The sequence below is a fragment of the Acipenser ruthenus genome, chromosome 15 (genome assembly GCF_902713425.1).
Source record: "Acipenser ruthenus chromosome 15, fAciRut3.2 maternal haplotype, whole genome shotgun sequence".
NCBI lineage: Eukaryota > Metazoa > Chordata > Actinopteri > Acipenseriformes > Acipenseridae > Acipenser > Acipenser ruthenus.
Window position 1 is genome coordinate 19,307,657 of NC_081203.1, and position 21,347 is coordinate 19,329,003.

A 21,347-nucleotide genomic window follows, 5' to 3' on the forward strand; every position below is an offset into this window, starting at 1 on the left:
TTGTAGTCATTTTTGTATTACTTTAGTATAAATACATGTTAATTTGGATTCATATGTTGTTTGTTTCTGACTATGTGAACGAAAAGACACAAATTCGCCCGTTTTCTCATTGGAAATAGGTACATTTCAAAATATCACTCCTGGTCACAAAAGCAAAGTTTGTGGTGAATAATAGCCATTTTCTATACTTTTGAGGTATAAGCAATTAGGAAATAACACTTACTACCCAGGAACAAAAATTGTGTTACATGGTGTAATTTAACTGCATCCTTTATGTAGCCCACTCTAACTGGAGCACCTCGCCCATGACATCAAAGTGCCTTATCAAGCAACAGATTTGCAAGCCCCCAATGGATCTGGGATTTCTACAAAGATTCTTTGAAGATTCGCTGTCAGATAATAATTACAGCATTTAAAATAGCCACTATCATTTGCACATATACTGAACAGCAAAAATACTAAAAGAAATGCATACAATTCTTTGACAACATTTAAATAAAGTTAAGCTGTTTATTTATTTTTTACATTTTTGTAAATATTGAATAATGTATACTTTTGAGTAAAAAGCTTTGAAAATCAGCCTCATGGAGAAAGACATCTAATCAAAACGCCTGTCAAGTTTCTTTTAGTATCCCTTCATTACAAACAGAAACACATTCATCTCCTTGTTGTATGGATTTCATTTTGACCAAAAATTCACTCTCTCCAGTCTAGTTAATCTGCCGCTACCACACTGTGGCTGAGTCCATACTCTAGTTATTCCATAACGTTCCTGTATTGACAGTCACATTACTCTAGCTTGGAACTAACTACCGTGACTTTATCAGAGGCAAGCAAGGCTGCTATAAAGGAAAGGAAGAATTATTCCTGCTTGCAGCTGAAACTAAACTAGTGAAGGTAAAAAATGAACAGCCTCAGGAATCAAACTGAAGTATAAAATTGAAGTGTGGGATCTGCAGCTTTAAACCTCTATGCTTTGAAATCCCTTCCTGCTTCTCCTGTACATTCACACAACACTTACACTCATTCCACATATATGCTGTAGAATAGGATTAATTACAGAAACATACAGCTGCACTTTTTAATGCTATTAATAGGTCATTCTAAGCAGGGGCAGGAAAAATTGCAACATTTTGATTTCACACTTAGAAGACTGATTTGGTTTCGAGACTTAAAGGCAAAGCTAGTGTTGATTTATTTCAAACCACTACTAGTATCATACATCTCACGCTTTACCATACCCTCTGCATGCTTTTTACTATGCACTTCTGCTGTTGCTGTTGTGATGTACGCTGCAGTGAACTATTAAAAGTGTCTTCACATGTATTATTTACATTGACGTATCAGTCACACTCATCCCCTGACACAGATTTAAATACAAAATTAGAGTCACCCATAACATGAAATACTACCAAAAAAAAAATATACAAAAACAGTTTTTTATATTTGTGCAAAAGAATGTCCAAAGCAACTTTCTTCACAATTAAATAAGGGCTGCTATTGTAGAAACCTAAGCATGGCATACAGATGGATAGACAGGCATCCATGCACCCCCAGATTGTGATTAATACATTGTGCTAAAGAATGTCCTTTTCAAGTCTCATCACAACTGGAGAAGTACGCCTGCACTATATCCCCTAGTGGTGAGATGCAGCCGCAGGGGGGATAAGGCTACCGCATGACTATCTTACACAGAAGGGAATTGTATGACCAAGTGCACACTGTTTTATTATTCTAAACGAATAGCAACTGTTTTTACTGCTACATTTATGAAAAAGTACACTTTTGACAAAGCTGGATTAAAGTATGTGACTGCAGCTCATTTTCTGTACCCTTGGTGGATCTATTTAGATTTAATGTCAGCCTACTCTTTGAAAGACATCGAAGTTCATCAACTGGAGAGAATAAAATGAGTAAATAAATTATACACACACATTTATTTAACATCATTCCAAGTGTGTTCTCCTTGGGATTAATTACAGAGATATATTGAAAAGGGTTGATGAAATGAGGCTGGTCGTTTTTTGAATGCCAATTCTTTTTCTGTACAAATTCAGAATAATGCCTTTGCTACTGCGGGAAAGAAAGCACTTTGCTGACTTATTATAGGTATTGAAGGGCAAATCTTATCACTTGCTGAACACATGGTCAACCCTCACAGCACTCTCCTCGACTGATCAAAGCGCTTGCTAATGAAATAATTCCTTACATCTTACCTGCCACAAACTTCCATTCACTAAAAGGTATTTTGAAAGAAGCACACACTATTTATTATTTATATCTGTTACTATCACTGGGATAGATTCATTTGAACTATGGGGCTATTTTACTTTCTGTACCAAATAACACAAACAATGAGAACTGTGTGCAATAATTGATTGCACACTGCATAGGATGTCATCTGTTATATTCGTCTCAGTTGCTGTCTGTTTTGTTATTTAGTGTATTTAAAAAAAATGCACTCTAACACACACACGCACGCACACACGCACGCACACACTACACTGGCAGGGCTTTCATCCTGCCACACATACTTTCAGGTAGTCTGCTTTATCTCATTTCCTAGGTCATGTCTTTGGGGTCTTGTCACTGTCTGGCTGAAATGCACGTCCAGTCATTAAGGGTAAGCAGCTAGTTAATGACAGGAATGTATTGTGTTTAAATATGGGACACACGTGCACTGTAGGAATACCTGGCTATATGATCCCAGCCAGACCTTATAAAAAGAGGAGGGCTTTGAGCCTTGTCTGTTATGAGGTGGTCACTTGCTGTTGAGACACTGAAGAGGCAGCAGCGTGTTCTTGGTATGTGGGTTTACTCAACTCCCCTGTCTGGCAAAGGAAGCATGTTTACAAGGCCCATTTTCCCAGAGCTGAAAGTTGCATGGCTTACATCATTACTATAATCACTTCATATCAATACATCAATTTTGAGGTTGTATTGGTATTTAGCTAATTAAACTCATGTAGTGCACCTAAGCATTTTCATCTATATGATTCTGAGGCTCAAGCAGACAATCACTACACACAAACTACATTATTCACAGTACAGAAATAACAGAAGAGCAGTAAAAAGGTCCACACTAACCGATGTACCATGTTCCTCTGCAATATTCTGCCCCTTGTGCAGATACACCAGCTTTGTGTTGACTAAAACATAGTGAATCTAAAACCCAAGAAGAATACATTCATCCTGATAACTCTCATATTTCATACCTATAACAAGACACTTTTTAACTACCATCATAACACCATACCTGTGTTCTCTTGCTAGCTAATATATTCTACTCTATCCTTACCTTGTCTGTGTTTCCACAATTCTCTCTTCCTCCTCTCTCCCCTTCTCTTTTTACCTCTGTCCGTAACCCTGTCAAACTATAGAAAAGGCATTCCATTAAATCCAGGCTATACAACAAGGGTACAGCATTATATTGGATAAATAATAAAACCAAATTGTGAATTCAAAGTTTGTAGTCACGTCAAGGTAAGTTTTGAAGACGCCTAATATCAACCTAACCAACATCTTATCACCCCTTTGAAATGTCCCGGATTGAATATACTGGACGATATCGCTTTGTCTAGAATCACACTTAATAAAAGCAGATGATCTGAAAGTTTACAGTACAGTACTGAAATGTTCTGACTTATAGCTTACAGAGCACTGCATTGCGTATGTTTACAGGGTTGTTACGTTTTTAATTATTACAATGCGTTAGTGAAGTACACTATACTGATTTAAAATAAATGTTATTAATGATCACTATTTTAGCTGTAGTATTACGGTATATTTCAGGGTTCCTAGCAGAACAATAATACTTGTTGTATCAACATTACTGATCAAGTAAACTCCACTTATTGTCACCATTTTTGCTAAGGCACTTTAGGATATATTCACACTTTTATAAGAAAAACCTAGGGGTAGATACTGTATTAGCGCAGGTTAATAAATGGAGACACCAAACTCTTGCAGGATGCAGATTCACAATGTCCAAGGTGCTAATGAACCTGTCAAAGTTAAATCGCTCAAACTCCTAGAAACATGGTCCACATTTGAATAATAAACTCTTTTAAATTCATGACTTTCCGAAAAAGGAAATCTACAATTTAAGTAGCCTGATAATCAAGTTCTAAATTATGTTAACTGAATTAACATGAAAAAACTGAAAATCTGATTTTCAATGCATTTATGCACTGTCATGCTTTTACAAAATAGATGCAGACTTTTTTTTTTGGCTGAAAATCATTTTTTATTCCGAGTCCAAAATTGTAGTCTCTTGCACTGTACTAGACAAGGCTTGGAAATCACATTTCTCAACTCCTACTAGCACCTCAATATAATAACTGCAACAGCTCCCTTTTTATTGAGATGCACCGGCATTGCAGTTTCTTGAATTCAAGGTAGTCTTCTGCTAGGTAGTCTTCTGCTAGCACCATTCTCCACACTGAGACCTGAATGAACCTGCTTGCAGAGGGGAGGGGAGGGCAACCATTGGAACACCACAATGCTCCTCAAGAATGGTGTTCAGAACGGGGCTTGTGGCAGTGGAAACACAGCTTATGTAGTTGATGAATGTTATACATGATTTAAGGGGAAGATTTAAACTACCAATGCATTCACACTTTCTCCTGAAGCAAAGCTGTTTTCTTTACCTAGCAGTAAAGATTTGCTTCCCACAATAGGCCATATTACTCCAGTCTAAAACACCTGTTAAATGTATACATTTAGAATCAAACAACAAGGCAATATATTTCATATTCTCTTAAGCACTCTATGGGCCCTATTTAGCAACGTTCACAAACCCCTAAGCCAATCGCAAAACACTTTTGCAGACAGTTAGCGCACCAAAATCAGACGCACACGTGAGCAAACAGACTTTGCCCACCTACCTTGTTTTAGTGCCCACCCAGCAAGCGTTAGTGCTAGACATGGGCTGAACTTCTGGGGAGTGTCCTCATTTACATACAGATGTAGTGATTTAGAAAACCATCAACAGTGTTAGAGATTGCGTTTCAATTGACATATGAAAACCAGGTCTAAACTGTGCGCAAATTACATGGTCGACTATAAATACCGCTGCAACTACCAGGGAAGCAGGCAAAGAGAGAGAGAAAAAAGAGAAATAAAAGAAATATGGATGCGCACTGGATTTCTACGTGGCCAGACAAAGAGAGAGGAGGAGGCGTCCTCAAATATTTAGAAGTCATCTATCTGAGTCTGTCTGACACACAATGTATGCAGCAATTTTGCCTCAACTCACAAACAATCACTGACATCTGCCAACTGCTCCAGGCTGACCTGGAAGGAGACATGGGGAGAGCACACTGTGTGCCTGTAGCATAAGGGTACCCGCTGCACTAACATTGTATGCCACTGGCTCGTTCCAATGTACTGTGGGTTTCTATAAAGCCATAAATATTTGTGACCAAAATATATGGTGAATCACAACCATAAAGCCTATTTTGCTCCAGAAATGTTGGCTATCTGTTGCAATATACAAAGTATGTATTGTTAGTGGAATTTGATTTCGTGCCAAAAATGTTTACATTTTTTTTCATACATGAAAAACGCATAATAAAAGGCTAGCAAATATTTATGGCTTTACAGTGTACTGCAGACATGAGCCGGTCGGCTGTGCAATGCGAGATGTACCTGCAGATTTAGTAAAGCGGGCAGGAGAATTCATCCATTTCCCTGTCTCTCATGAGCTGCAACTAAATACAAGCAGTGTTTTCTTGGGAGCTATGGGTTTCTTGGTGTCCTGGGAGCCACTGATGGCACAGATGTGCAGCTACACGCACCAACACAGAATAGGCACCTCTACATAAATCGTAAGGGGACCTATTCTGTCAACGTGCAAGCAGTGTGTGATGCCAATCACACATGTGTATTCAAACCATCCTCGCTAATTCGCAGGTGGCAGCTCCGTTTCAGCGGGATGACAGTCTAAGAGGCTGGTTGATAGTGGACAACGTGAATCCACTGAAGCAGTGGCTACTGACACCGCTGCTCAACCCCACGACCCCTGCCAAACAGAGGTATAACCGTACCTTTAAATGTGCTTGTACTGTAATTAAGCGAACATTTGGAACCCTCAAAATGCGATTCCGATGTTTGGATGTCTCTGGGGGAACACTACAGTACACTCCTCAGAAGGTTAGCAATATCATCCTGGCTTGTGTTTTACATAACATAGATCTCCGTAATGGATGTTGAACTTACAGAGGAAAGATTACAGGGTTTGAGAAGCAGATGCTGAACTTGAAGCCCCAGCGGTGGTGGTTGCAAATGCTGCAAGTGCCAGGCAGGTCAGACAAAGCCTTTTTATTTCATATTCACTCTCCACCTCCAGGCTGCTAAAAAAAAAATCGTAGCCTTGCTTGAGGGGCTTGGTCATCCTCCTCACTTGGACTGCTGGACATTTTTAATTTTTTTGCTCTTGTCTCCTTTCTTCTTTTTTGGGGGTTTCAAAATGCCATCTATTCGCCAACGTAGACACCCAGGTGCTCTTAAAGGGAAAGTTGAATCCTTATTGGTTGTAACCTTACTCCCCCCACTATGCTTTGATTGGCTGGGCGCATGACTTGCTATTTGATATGCGTTAGCCCCGAGTTTTCGTGCACTATTGCGTCGGTTCGCTAACGCTGTCATTTTTGCCCTTGCGAAAGTGGCTGCGCACATATTTGCTAAATAGGGCCCTATGTTTTTTGTTTTTCATTTGTAACTAACATGATTTTTTCTCCTTTCACATAATAGGTCATTAAAGAATGGAGGAAATGCTTTGGAAATGTGTCCCTTTGTGTCTTATGTGGACTTAAATGATGATAAACTGTTTCTTTTCAGCAGCTTTTGCCTAGTTCAAGGTTAAATAGGCTTAATGATTAGCTCTCAGACCAGTATTGATTTAATGTCCAGTGTCCAGGCCTCTTAATTAAATTAGTGATGTACTCTCCATTTGTGCAACCCATTCTCAGCTGTGTTGAAACTATACATTTCACTGTTGGCACCACACAATGCACAAAGCCCATTTACACGCTGTTAATGCTGAAATTGGTGAATGACTCTGTGTCGCAGCAAGTTGAGGCAGTGTCTGCCAGAACAATCATAAAGCATAGCCTTTCCAGCATCCTTCTGGAAAGACACCGGCATCAAAAGATTGGTTTTGAGATTAAAGCAGTTATCCAGTAGCAGAAAGAGGTTTAAACCTGCAAACACATTGACAAAATGACTGTTTTACTGTGATTTACATTTGATATGATGAAGATTTTTAGAAGCGTGTTACCTGTTTGAATATCTAATTTATGGCTTTAGCATTGAGGCATGGTTTCCTAAAAGACATGATGGATCTATGACTTTCGAAATTATTGCAGTAGTGCTGTTATTTTGTGCTGAGTAAAACATTATTCTACTTTACAGGCTTATATTTTCTATTTGAAATAAATAAACAAATCATTAAGTCAGATCATTGCACAATTTACTTCAAAATATTTCTTGCCTAACAATCAGTACGTTTCCATGAGATCATGTTTTCAGAAATCGAATGTATTCGGAAAACTGAATCAGGAAATTAATTTTCTGAAAACGACACTTCTGTGTTTACATGACTTGGAATAGATAATTCCGTTACATTTCCGATCAATTCAACTGTGTACATGGATTAAATTTTTCGGGAAACGTTTTTGAGCATTTGTGCATATGCAGTAGCGACTAGGATGGGAACAGACAGGGCTTGGTTCAGTCTGCAGTAAGACTGAGACATGAATTGTCAGGTATTTTAGATTTAACAAAGTTGCACATTCTTATGCTGTATTTCATAGTCAGAAAAGTGAATGAACCCATTTCCTTCTGGTTTTAAACAAAAGCACTGTTCAAGGTGCGCAGCAATAATCAAAAAGTAATGATAACATCTCCTATTTGTTACTTAAAGCCCATTTTAATTCAGTCAGTGATTGAGTTTGTGAACTGCACCAGGTTTGTATGCCATGCCATTGAGAAAGGTATCAATACAGCTGTAAGTAAAGGTAAGGTCTTGTATGTAGTTTATGGAATAAGATAAAAGATATTGACACTCACTGGTTCAGAATTACTTTTGGGCAAACAAAACAGCAGTTTATTAAGAATAAGATGCTTGAAACAACATTTAATAAACACATTGAGCAGTAGTTTATTGACCACAGTTAGTAATAAAACATTGACAATGCTGTTTCAATAGGAAACAGCATTGCCCTAATAGCAATGAGATGGCAGCACAGTTAAATTAATGCATCGATGCAATTCTTAAGATTCAGACTCCATGAATTTAAGTACAGCATACGCACATTTCTTTTCTCTATATGAACACAGCTTTTCGCCATCCTTCTGTTTAATTTGAAACACGGAAATGTCAGAAGCACAATGGAGGCTATTCAAAGAAAGACTCGTACTGTGCCTGACAGGAATAATAATGATCCGAACAGCACACGAGTTCCCAGGCCTTGCCCCAGAATTATGAATCTAGACAGCCTATAATCTACTGAATTATTCAATCACTGATGTAAACGGTCTCCTTAGATTTATAGCAATGCCACTGTTATCGCTGAATGTCCGGTGCCTTCCTAAGTGGTTAGGCTCTGATGTTTTTTAGCAGCCGAGCTCAACAGATGAAATGCATTTCATGTCATAACAAGCTGTCTCCAGTAGGTACATGGTTATGCTCTTTCCCCCCCAACATAGACTGTGTGACTAAAGTTCTCTCTGCATTAAATCCCTGGTATGCGTGTCACAAACAGTAAGTGCTTCTAAAATGCTGTGTAATTGGCAAAATGGAGGAAAAATTAACACTAGCTAACATTTACTGTGCAGAGAGAGAGAGAGAGAGAGAGAGAGAGAGAGAGACAGTGAGTAAATCAAACCCTTTAACAAAACAATGCAACTGTGTTTGCCAGTGAAACAATTCTGTCTCTGGTAACAGACTATTGGGGTCTGCAGCTCTCTGTGTCTGATGATACAAACTACAGCCTCTGAACTAGCTCCAAGGAATATAACTATTTCAGCAGTGCAGACCTGTAAGGCAGGCTAGGTAAACTACTCTCAAAATGGTAGACTGCTAGTGTAAGGAAAAAACAAAATAATGTCCCTTTAACATTTCTGTGTGACACTTATCTGCTAAAGACACTGAAACTATTTCATTTAGTTATAGTAGGATTGTCTTTTGTGTTGCATGAGTTACTGCTGCAGTGCCCTTTACAGTTAAGGGTTTATATATAGTTATATATATTCTTTGGAATATAACACACACCATCTGTGTAACACGCATGGTGGAGCTACCTCTTGTAAAATGCACATCTTTTGCAAAATATGAGCCTTGCATAAAACATCATAGTATAAAATGCAATATAGAATACAATACAATATAGAGTATACTGCACACCTTGTTCTGGGTATACAGTATATAACACTCAAACTCTACCATTGGGTCCTAATTCACTGGTGTCGGTTTGCAAGAGTTCTGCATGGTTTATCTTTGTGTCCATTAGAATGCAGACACATTGTGGTTTGTGTCTTTCCATTCTCTGCATGTAGTTTTAGCAGGGATACAGTTTTCATGATCCATTGTGCTTTTCTTGTACTGACCATTATATAGGAAACACCAAATCTATAATTAAATAATTTATAACCTCCTACTGCTGCAAACACCAAAACTGGGCGACGTAACGTCAAGCAGGTCTTAAAAGGGGCGTGCATGTCTCCATACAGCTATACTACCCTTTGGAGGCATGAAAACAAACTGAGCCATCAACAAAGCCTGCTTTCCGATAAGTGCAGTTTAAGTTAAACTACGGCAGAATCAGGATCGACGCTAAACTGTGTAAAATTGAACATGAAACAGTGAAGTCCTTTGGATACTATATTATTTTATTAATAGCAGAGCTTTCTCCAGTTCATAGACTTCCTGTAGATACAATCCCTTCCTATTCATTATTCATATACTATAGCCAATCCAGCATTTTAAAAGAGCACAGCTACTGGCAGTATTGTGAAGGTCACTTCTGTTTCCTTAACTTTCAGACACAACTTTTACCCGGGACTTCTTGGCAACTAGAACATGCAAGAACTAACCAAACGACCTAGATCCAAAAGTTCCTGGTCATGTCAGACTCAATTTGTGCCAAAGTTTGAAATTTAGGAGGAGCAGCCCTGTCTTTTCTGTCTGAAGAGTAAAAGTACAGGGTCATTTATAAAGTTAGTCAAAACTACTGGTGTGGAAATCATTAGAGGTGGAACAGTGAAACGTGATGCTGCAGACACCAAATAATGGACAGCAAGACTTGCACCAGGGGTCATATTAAACAAATACTGACTGGGGTTGAGGCTTAAAGTAAAAAACTAGGGGGTTGAAAAGGGGACAAACACTCATCTTTTTTTGCTCATTAGAGGTTTTCAAGCCAAGGGGAACCATTTTCAGTATGAGGTGAAATCAGCAGCCAATATCTAAGTATTTTGACTGCAGTACTTGACTTTTCAGTCATGTTATTAAGTGTTCAGAATTCTTTCACTTTAAATATTCCAGTTCTGGATGTGCCACACCATGAGAGCTGTGAATAACGATACACACATGTCTAAATGTGTTTAATGTAATTGATATTGCTTCTCTTAACATGATTTAAAGATAATCCCATTTGCTACTTGTACACACAGAGGTGTGGATTCCAGTGTAGTTCTCAGATTGTTTTTCTTTTCTTTGCTGTTCAAGGTTACTCTTAATGCATCACTTGTTTCACTTCCTTGAGTCACTTCCTCCACCAATGTGATTTGTAAAGTTTGGCCAGTAAGCAATATTAACCTGTGCTGACAGACTCTCAAATCCAACTGCTTTGATCTCTGGGCCAGCATCAAATGGAAACTGACAAAAATTGAAGTTTTGTTTAATTTTCACTTTAGACTGAGAGCAACATATATACAGTAATGTGCACATTTACTGGAATACCTCAAGATGTGTCATTTCTATCCTTTATATACCTACCTGCATGAAAACCTCTGGGTGTAAGAATTTCAATTTTCAATCAATAATCAGTGATACAGAAACACAAATGTGTGAAAATGTTAGACCACTTTGTGCTTTAATTAGGCATCTTAAACAACTTCTAAAAAGTCTCATGCATTTTACCATGTTGATATGTGTTCCTTTTCTCTTACTCTTTTAAATCAATTGCATGTGTGGCCTATTAAAGTCATCAATTAAATTAGACAACCACTAATTTGCCTATTTTGACAAGACTTTCAGTTACAGTAGCTTGATTCCAAAACAACAGAAGCAGCAGGGTGTGCTAATACATTTGCACACGACTAGTTTGTTTTCCTTTGGACCTGTTTGGCTCAAAATGCAAGACTGTTTGCTCGATGGGACTATTCCTGCCTTCTCAGGACAATGTAAAGGGGAGGTAAGCTTCTGAAATCACTCCAGAGATTGGACCATATTGACAGCTGTTGCAGTACAAGGTGCTAAATGGTTATGAGCCTGCAGTCAGTGCATGAGTCTTGTTTCTATCTGTAGTGCTTTGCTTGATGTTCAGATTGCCATTCACACCATTCCCTTACAGTCAGTTTGGAGATTTACACACTGTTTCCACAGTCCCAAGCAAGCTGTGGGACCGTGCAGCACATTTTAACTAGCATTGCTGTAGGGCTGTACCACAACCAGGCCGTGCAGTTTCAGCTTCTCAAGATATATGAATGTGGTCTCAGCTGAATGAAGCTGCCATGCATTCGAGGTCCGCAGTGCATTGCACTATAAATCTTAAAAACACTGTGGTTTACTGCTTGAAAACTACAGGCCGCTGTTCTTAAGGTCGAAACGTGTTCGTTTTTACTTTTAACCTCTGTGGTCAACAAATAAAAAATAAAGATGAAGAAATTCTGACATCATCTCTAGGTTTCTGTTCATGAGTGCGGACATCCGAAATGCTACAGTTCATCGTTACTGTGAGATCAACGCACCTGATTGGTACAACTTGAGAAGGGGGTTTAAATTAACCACCCAGCTGCTTATCCTGCAATTTCCACGTGGAGCACAAGCGAGTCCGAATTTATCACTCCCGGGAGAATATAATTTTTCTAAACTGATATCGAAATTACCTTGGAACTAAATCAGATGCCACATGCCCATTTCTGCATGGAGCAATATTCAAAATACCCGCAATAAAACCTGAATTTAAACATCCCCCTCTATTAAGACCTGCCCTCTTAGAAAATGTTAAGTATTGGTGGTTGTTTCACAGTTGCATACTGCATTTACTAATATTGTAATAATAAAAAAAAACATGTTTGGAAAAAACAGTGGCTGTCTCTTGAAAACCACCAAGTACAGTCAGCATTTTATTTTCCAAAGCTTTTACAAGAACATTATCTAATACATTAAATGTATAGTGGTCTTACTGATATTACTGAATGCAAACATGCTTTCCTACTGGCTACAACATATGCAAATATTTATCTGAATTTGTGGCTGACTTGAAGAGTTCAAAACAGTTGCAAAAATGTTAATTACTTAAACAAGCTCTGGATTGTTAATATGCTCAGCCCAGGCATATTAGCAATAACCCAGGGTGCTTTGCTGCTCTGGTGTATGTATATTTGCATTTGTTTTGACAGAGCCTTGGAATGTAAATTTCAATCTATCTCAAATCAACGACTGGAAATATTGGATCCTTTTTTTTCTTCAAATTGAAATATATTTACAAATATTGAGGGAGGTGTCAATAAACAAGTGTAGAGCATACAAGAAGAATGTAATTCCACATTGTGCCAATTTATATCACTGCCATATAGTAACGCTACGAGCGACCAAACTAAAGAATGATATTAAGCTACCAAATGCAGTTTTATTTCAAAACAAAGACCACACAAAGAAGTAGGAGTATTATTAAAAAACACTAGCATTTTTCATCTACTTTCAAAAAGACCCTAAGAATTGAATTTCAAAAGAAAAACTCCAAACCTAATCAAAAGGACGCTGGGTTTATAATCAGGTTGAGCACTTATTAGGTTCTCATCGCACTCCAGGTGACTGAGTGCTGTAGTGATTACCTTGGCAACAAGTTGTCAAGGTTATAATTATGCCCAACTGCTTGGTATTGGAGTGGAATAGAAAATCATGACTCACTGGAAAGGCCCGCACCAAACAAGCACTAAATGAGAAGCTGTAAGCTAGCCGCCTTTTTAAAAATGGTATTTCTGTGCTGGGGAAGAAATGATTAAACACAGCCCTAAAAGTACATCTTAAGACTGCAAAAATATTTCAACCATAAAAATAAAAACAAGTGATTTAGAAATCGATAAAAACTTTCACTACTGAATTTCTTTGTGGTTCTATTGCATTTCAGTTATATAGTTTTACTTTATAAGTGTTGATAGAATAGCCTATGCGACGGTTGCCTTGTAGTTGTTTACAGCCTTAAAAATGCTGTTAAATGCAGGTGTAGTGCTGCGGGGCTGGCACTTCTTGGGCAGGGAAAGCATCGCTTCCATACTTCACGTGGATAATATTGAACTGTTTTGCTCCTATTAATATATGGAGATAGATATAATTGTGTGTATAACCCATACAAATAAGCAAAGAATACAATAACTGTAAGAAACCCTTGAGGGGTAAATAATGAAACAGTTTGAATACAGCGTGCCTGGTCTAGAATAATGAGTACGAGAGGTGAAGGGAACCTGTCAACGCTGTGCTGAGTGTCAGCGTTTTACAATTAGATGTAATAATTGGAACAGTTCTTATTTTTAGACCCATATCTCAAAAATGTAATGTAAACATGTATTTAAAAGATAAAACTCAATCGCAACAAACAAATAAAGGGTACATGTGGCCTTACACAAATCTTTTCTTTGCAAACGGATGCACTTCTGTTTCAAAACCTCAGACTCATTCGCTCTTAAGCGGCTGTAATAGGACAGTGAGACAAGCTGATTCTGGATTTGGGTTAATGAGGATTGAATACTCTTTGAAACTGCAAACAGTTATTCATTTTTTTTTAAAGAAAATAATGGGTTACCTTATTCTCATTAGTCATTGTATTTTATCTTGCTCTTAATTGTATTAATACTTTTACTGTGATTCTTGGAATGTATTTTTTACGACCGTAAGTCGCCCTGGGTAAGGGCGTCTGCTAAGAAATAAATAATAATAATAAGTACAGCTAACGCAATACTCCATCACACCAAGGAGAAAGAGAAACAATCTTCTGCTCTGTAACATGCAATACTTATTTCAGATATTTATGTATGCTTATGTATTCGCAAATATCTTTTGGGTAATGTAAATTGAGATACAAAAGAATATGAAACTTGACAAACATTGGTCAGGCAGTGAACTACAAAGAAACAGGGGAAAACATCAGAAGATAAAAATGATGGCCAGATTGCAAATTATTTTGCTTCTGGAGGAGTTGTATTATAAAGACTTACCATTGATATTATAGAATTATAAAGATGTACCATTAATATTATAAATGAAACTACTGTAAGTCATTCCAACTCAAGTGGCACAAAGGGGTTTGCTCGACCCCTTGCGTGAATTCATTTTTGTTGGAAAGCCCTTGAAAACATGTATTTTTTTTTTGATCACATTAAGTTACAAGTTACCCAGGTGGCTTGTGGGTGACGTCAGACCAGGAAATGGACACAGACAGGACTGCGAGGGGAAGCGCTGATGCGCGTGTTTATTATAAATAAAATATTTAAACAAACAAAACAAAACGCCTTTCAAAACAAAATGGCACGGTGGCCAAAATATACAGACAATAAACAAACACTGCTAACAAAACAATTATCATGCTGAGCTAACTCCGTAAGAAAAGCAGTTGTTTTCTTCCATATATTTTCACTCACGACTCACGTCTCTCATTCCCCCTCTGAACCAAAACCAACCCTGATGAGTGGCTGGTCCGCTCTTTTATACAACTGTGCATGAGCTCCATTGCTTGTTCATCATTCAATCAAGCTCAGGCACATTCTGCATGTTAAGTGATTTGACAGGGAAGGTAATTACTCCTTCCCTGCTGACCTAAAACACCAGTTCACACCAAACATGCATTTTCAACACTAATAAAACACCCCGTGCACCAGTACATCCATACATGTAAATCATAAAACATCAACAGACAATATAAAATAATACAAAATACACACAAGAGCGGGGTGTACCCTGTCACAGTAAACAACAGAAAGATAAGAGGACTTCTAGAAAAAGCCTAGAATCCCTCCTCTCCTCATTAGTTGTTATCTACAGTTGCTTCACTAAACAAGCAGGCACATGGTTGCTCCAACAAAGTCATTGTCACTTTGTCAAAAATAGCTAACCTCATGTTTTTTTCATAAATATTCAAAACCCCAAACTGCTTCAACAGATGTTAACATTTGACAGTGATAGATTAGCTTGACAGTCCCGGGTGCCACTAGTTCCAAAGCTCTTGATAGATAATGCAACAAATACATGTATATTTCCTCAAGTGACAGTTTTTAGGTATACAAGTTGAACGAGTTTGGTTCTCAACCAGACTATGTGGCACAGCTGTCAATCTCTGCTTGAGGGAGCCCCAGGACCAAATGGCAGGCAGTCAGGCAGGCAGTGTTCAGGACAGGATTGGGGTGCGAGGTGGAGGCCTCTTTTCTCCGGAACACTTCTAGCTCATGGCAGGCTTGTAGCTAGCAAAAATAACTGTGGTGTTTTTTTTTGTTTGTTTTGTTTTCAACAAAACAAGACTGGATTAGTTTTGTAGAAATCAGCTCAGCTAGTCAATTATTTATTCTAGTAAACTATTACAAATTAAACTGGGTTTAGCAGTGTAGTGGTGTGTGACACTGGCCTTTAAATGGCTAGGCTATACCAATTGTATGCTGGAGTTGGGCAATGTTTGTAAATTAAGGACACATGACCATTTGGTGCTGGTAGTTTCCGGACACATCTCATTGAACATTCCTACACTGTAAATTACAGTAAGCTGCTTCCCAATACAAACAGGAAAGGCCATCCAGAGGCCATTCTAGACCTTATGTAAGCTGTATAGAATACCAATTCAATGTATTGGAAACCAGTGTTCCTAATTAAATGTTACATTTTTTTTCTTTCTAGAAACATTACCGCATATATATATATATATATATATATATATATATATATATATATATATAAACCTGCCAATCAAGAAATGTGCTGGCAGGGCTTGCGACTTGCTGGCAGTGATGTGTGAAACAGCCTGCCCTTCCGCACAGAATGATGCCTGATACGGTTGCAAATTAAACACTGAACAATTTATAGCTGCATTGCAAAAAAAAAAAAAAAGACCTCCGGGGTGACTGTTTACTGCATTTTTCCCCACAGTCAACGTTTTCAAAATCTAACAGACTACACCAATACGTTTAGTATAGTAGTGTTTTAAAATGGTACTTTATAAGAAATGCCGTTTAAATCAAATACTGCTACTACTGCGGCACTCTAAAAGATTACTACAAAACCTCTTACAATTCACCACCTGGAAACGCTTTCTCTGACCAACAAGTTATGCAAACATTGTTGTTCCGTACTTCCCCGATAATCACTTTGGATGAGACTGAACTCATAAACTCTTAAATAAATATTTGATTTCCCTGCCTAAACAGTTCTCCATGCAGACAGCTGATCGATTCTCTTTTCTGTTGGTTTAGGATGACTGACGGCACCCAGGAGTGCAGGCTCTCTTTTATTAAGACTGACAGCTACTGCTGCCAATTACGTGAAGTGTCGCCGGCACCGTTCCTCCGTGGTAGGTCCATAAAATCATACCCAATTACTTTGGCAGGCCTCTGAGGAAATACAACGGCCATGCCACACGCGTTGGTGTACCTTGGAAACAACTGCAAACCACAAGCAAACACTGTGATCTGATAGCAGTAGTTTTGTAAGTGCAAACAAAAACTGCTAAAAAAACTAATTTCTTGGACTACTGACATAGCGTCTGTTAACTTAATGGCAGTTTTGCTTGAGTTTATTTTTGTAACTATACAAAAGTAATTACAGTATTTTGTAGTTGTGTAAAACCCCCTGTGAGAAACTAAAGGGCAATGTTTAAACAATGCAAGTATGTCAAGAAAAATACAGCCAATCCTTGTGCGAAATGAGGCTTGGTTGTTTGATAGTGGGCCTGGAAAGTCAATTGCAATGTAATACAAAAACAAGTAGGAGGTTAACACATTTAAAGGGGGAAGCCTTAACTCAACCTGACAGTACTGAAGTCAAATGCCAGTGCCAGGTGTACGTGCCAAGTTTAAAAAAATGTTTATCATATGGTGCCGTTTGCCTTCAGATGCACTCTTTTCTATATCTGAAGGCAAAATTATTTAAATTCCTGACATTTTGACATCAATTTAGTTAAAAAGCTCCTTTTTTTCTGTTTCAATTTGTAGCACACAGTGCTCTTACACTGAGAGAGGCCTACATACTGTACCACAGGGAGAGGTGGAGATGAATTTACAAAAGTGGCTGGGAATATCCCATAGATCTCAACTTTTAAAATATGGAACTTAAAAGAGCTTCCCAAATCATTCCTTGCATGAACACAACTTTTACTTTTATACTCCAAGAGGCCTTCAAATAAAACGTGCAAATTGAAAATTGGTAACTACACAGATCATGCTAACCCTTCTAACCATGTCCTTAATTGGTTAATTGAATCCATGAAACCCCTTGCCTGGCCTGAGGTATTTAAACATTTAACTGTATCTATTGAACTTTCAGTGGAATGGCCCTCCAGGACCGGAGTTGCCTCGCCCGGTTCTAATCAATCCAAAACTGAACAGTATTAGGTTTTCTACATCTTATTTGACAGGAAATCAGATTTTTCAGTGAAGTTAAGTTGTTTTGTGAATCTGCATTTTGAACATATGATGTTCCTATATATTGGGCAACCTTTCCCCAGTACACAAACAAATGTCACCATTGTCGTACTGAATCTTATAACACAGTTATCCACTGTGTAACAAGCATGCCTGCTGTGTTAATCCCCTGCCGCGGGTGTAAATTCAAAATTAGAGACAATAATATTATATCCACAGCATATAGATGTGGCAGATGCGTCCAGTGCCAAAAGGCGAGAGATGAGTTTTAAATCTCAAGACTGCAGAAAAAAAAAAAATGTTGGTTGTGAATATATTATACCGTCAGGGAAATACTGGAATGCAGATGGGAGCGGCTGCAGTCCCATTTTCACACGGGAATGAGATTCATTTTACAGACTGAAATTTTGGTGCAATGGAGACATGACATTAGTAACACATTTCAGGAAGATAGTTCGAAACACTGGACTGGGAGCATGGTGAGCAGAATCCCTTCTGCTGTAGCTGGATCACCTCAGAGCGGGTCACATATTCAGGACTGTGTATTTATTTCATGTGGTAATGGAAGGCTTCAGTTGAGATTGGCTGTTTCCAGCACTCCTGACTCCTGTCTTTAGTGCAGGGAGCTCCGTGCAGCCCTGCTTGTTGTCTAAGTGCTAATTGTTGTGCGTCTCAACAGAAACCAGGGCTTTGCCTCCTGCTGACTTGACCTGTGCAAATCTGTTTACACACCGAGTACTGGGTTTAGAATACATAAACAGCTCCTGAACGGAACAAGAAGATTCATCCACAGTTATACACATGCTTTACTGATGCACTTCTGATGTGCTTCCACTGGCTTCACTTTAAATAGACTTTCAATGTTAGAGACGCTCCGGTATTACGGATAACAACTACCATTTGCAGTCCCCAGCAAACCAACATTTGGTAACAAATTCAGTTTTGTAAAAGGACATGTGTGAGATGTGACGGTGTGGTACTGGGCAGGTACTGATTTACTGTTAATGCATTTTTCTTTCCCCTCTTTTCAACTTTCTTCAGAGGATTAATGTGTTTTTATTCACATTTACTGATGAGAAACTCAGTCGCATTTGACTATTTGATTAACTCAAGGGCAACTTGATACATATATAAAATATAAATAATCTGAACTACTTTTTTTCAAAATCTGATCTTAAAATATCAGTTTTAATCTTTAGAATAACTTTGTATATCATTTTCTGTTTAATTCATCAGGTTCAAAGCATCTCAATAGAGCTACTAGAAGAGTGTCTTATTTCTAAGTACAGCTGGTACATCAGAGTCCATTAACACTGCCCCTAGTGGATGTGGTATTTCTTACTGATGTACACCCAATAGGTGGAGAGCGTTGGGGGGGTACCAGCTGTAGTGTACCAGCTGTACTTGAGAGAAGGCATGTTTGAAAACTCTATTGAGGCGATAGGGGTGCTTTTAACTTCTGTGTTTTAAAAAAGTCACCAGGATGTGATGATTGAAACAGAAAATGATACAAAATGAATCTAATCAAGAAGGTGGCAGCACCAGTTAAAATAACGGTCATATTTCACACCTGTAAGAAACCTGTTATTCGGTCCTATATCATATACAATTGTAATAACTGTTTGACCTGAAGTAAGAACTTTAAAGCTCATGTTAAGTTATAGAAATACAAGGACAAAGACAGCTGTGTCAGTAAACGCAATGGTAAAGAAAGACTTTTTCGTATTAAGTGTTTTGTGGGCCATCTTTTCTGTAGCGGAATGCTGCCCTTGCTCAAAACTAGGCTCAGAACATCACACTCCTAATACACAACAGAAAGGGATTTAGAGCGCTCCCAAACAAGGGATGTTACCATAACTGCCATCGCTGCTGTATCTATGGCTCTTGCTGTACCCCAGGTACATGGTATATACAGTACCGTATGTATGGTGCTGTGAACAGGCTGGCTGTAGGGGTGACTTCAGGCCAGAAAATGAATGCAAGACACACAGCAACTGCAGGCGAATCTGAAGCGCAATGGCACTCAGCTCTTTTATTAAATAATCAAAATAAAAAGGTTTAACAAACACTGAACAAACAAAACGGCACGTTGGCCAAAATAAATAGACAAACAAAACACTGACCCACACTAGGAATAAACGGCCACGGTTTTGAAACCGCAACCATTTTTCTATACAATGATTACTGAGTTCACATGGTTTAATGAATACAGTGGCTCACCGTTTGTCCATCGATGAGCCACTGTATTCATTAGAACTAACTAATGAACACAGACATCTCAAGTTCTGAAAACTGCCATGCATGAGATTATCCGAGTAGGCTATTAAATAAGTGACGTCATATTTAATATAAACCGCCCTACTAAACAATGATCGCTAGCAAACGTGATTGTCAGTAAATGAAACACAAATACTCAAATATCAGCAAAAACAAGACACTATAACTTTTCATCACTGCCTTCCTATAATTTACCAAACCAAAGTAGTAACAGTAGCTATTATCTATCGTATCTGATAGTGTTGTAGGGATTTTGGTTTTATGAATTCAAAAATTAATACAATTTTACTCCCATTTAAAAAAAAAAAAAGTCCCTTAACTTCGCAACGGTGTCATACCCACCTTAACTTTTCTTCTTTCATTTATGTGTTGATTGCTGTTATCATGCAGTCCAAAAAAAAAAAAACTATTTGCAAGTGCTGTCTTCTCATCATTAAGTTTTGCACTCTGCCGAGAGATCAGTGGGCGGGCACTGCATGTCTTAAAACACACTCGATTGGCTATTGCTAGGTATCACTTTGCTTCTCTTAACTAATAGGATGCCGTCCAAACTGATAAAGATGAAGGGGGTATTCAGTTGCAGTGGTCACATCCTTACTCCTTATCGTTCCAGATTGAGCCCAGAAAATGTTAACATTTTGGTGTTTCTCCACAGTAATTTGAAATAAAAAAGCAGCATTATTTTGCTGAGCCTGTGTGAGCTGGAGTACACACTACGCCCAGTTAGGGAGTGCCTGATAGAACTGTAGTACCAGTGTGTTGTATTTGTTTTAAAACTTTAAATGAAAGTTATTTCTTCTTAAAAAATGACTAGACTTGAGTGTATTTCTTTAAATAGCCATTTAAAAACGGATTACAAAAAAATGACATTACATCGCGGTACGACGATAACCGTGGTATATTTTCTGACGGTTACCATACCCAAGTACTGGGCTGAGGTGGTATAGCACCAACAATTATTATTATTGTTAAATTATTTCTCGCTCTCTCCCGTTCTCCACTCACGAACACTCAACCCCTAGCGAGCGATTCGTGCATCTATATATACAGCTGTGCCAGGATTCAATTACTAATTAATCATTCACTTGAATCCCAGCACATGAACTAATTTGTGCAATCCCTGTGCTCACATACTATTACATACTTTATCTGTACGTGAAGTGATTGTGCAATCCCCGTGCCTAAATACAACTGTATATTTTAAGTCACTCGTGCTACACAGA

General features: G+C 38.2%; 1 protein-coding gene across 10 annotated transcripts in view; it reads right to left on the minus strand.

The window, feature by feature from the left end:
* The window catches only part of LOC117422535 (alpha-(1,6)-fucosyltransferase), a 193,623-nt gene that overhangs the window by 99,341 nt on the left and 72,935 nt on the right, over positions 1–21,347 (minus strand). For 5 of the 10 annotated variants that reach the window (XM_058987340.1, XM_058987339.1, XM_058987335.1 and 2 more), the window contains one exon: positions 3,299–3,374. The exons of the other annotated variants lie outside the window; for them this stretch is intronic. The gene's annotated coding sequence lies outside the window, so the exon portion shown is untranslated. The remainder of the gene's footprint in view (positions 1–3,298; positions 3,375–21,347) is intronic. 10 annotated transcript variants of the gene reach the window in all.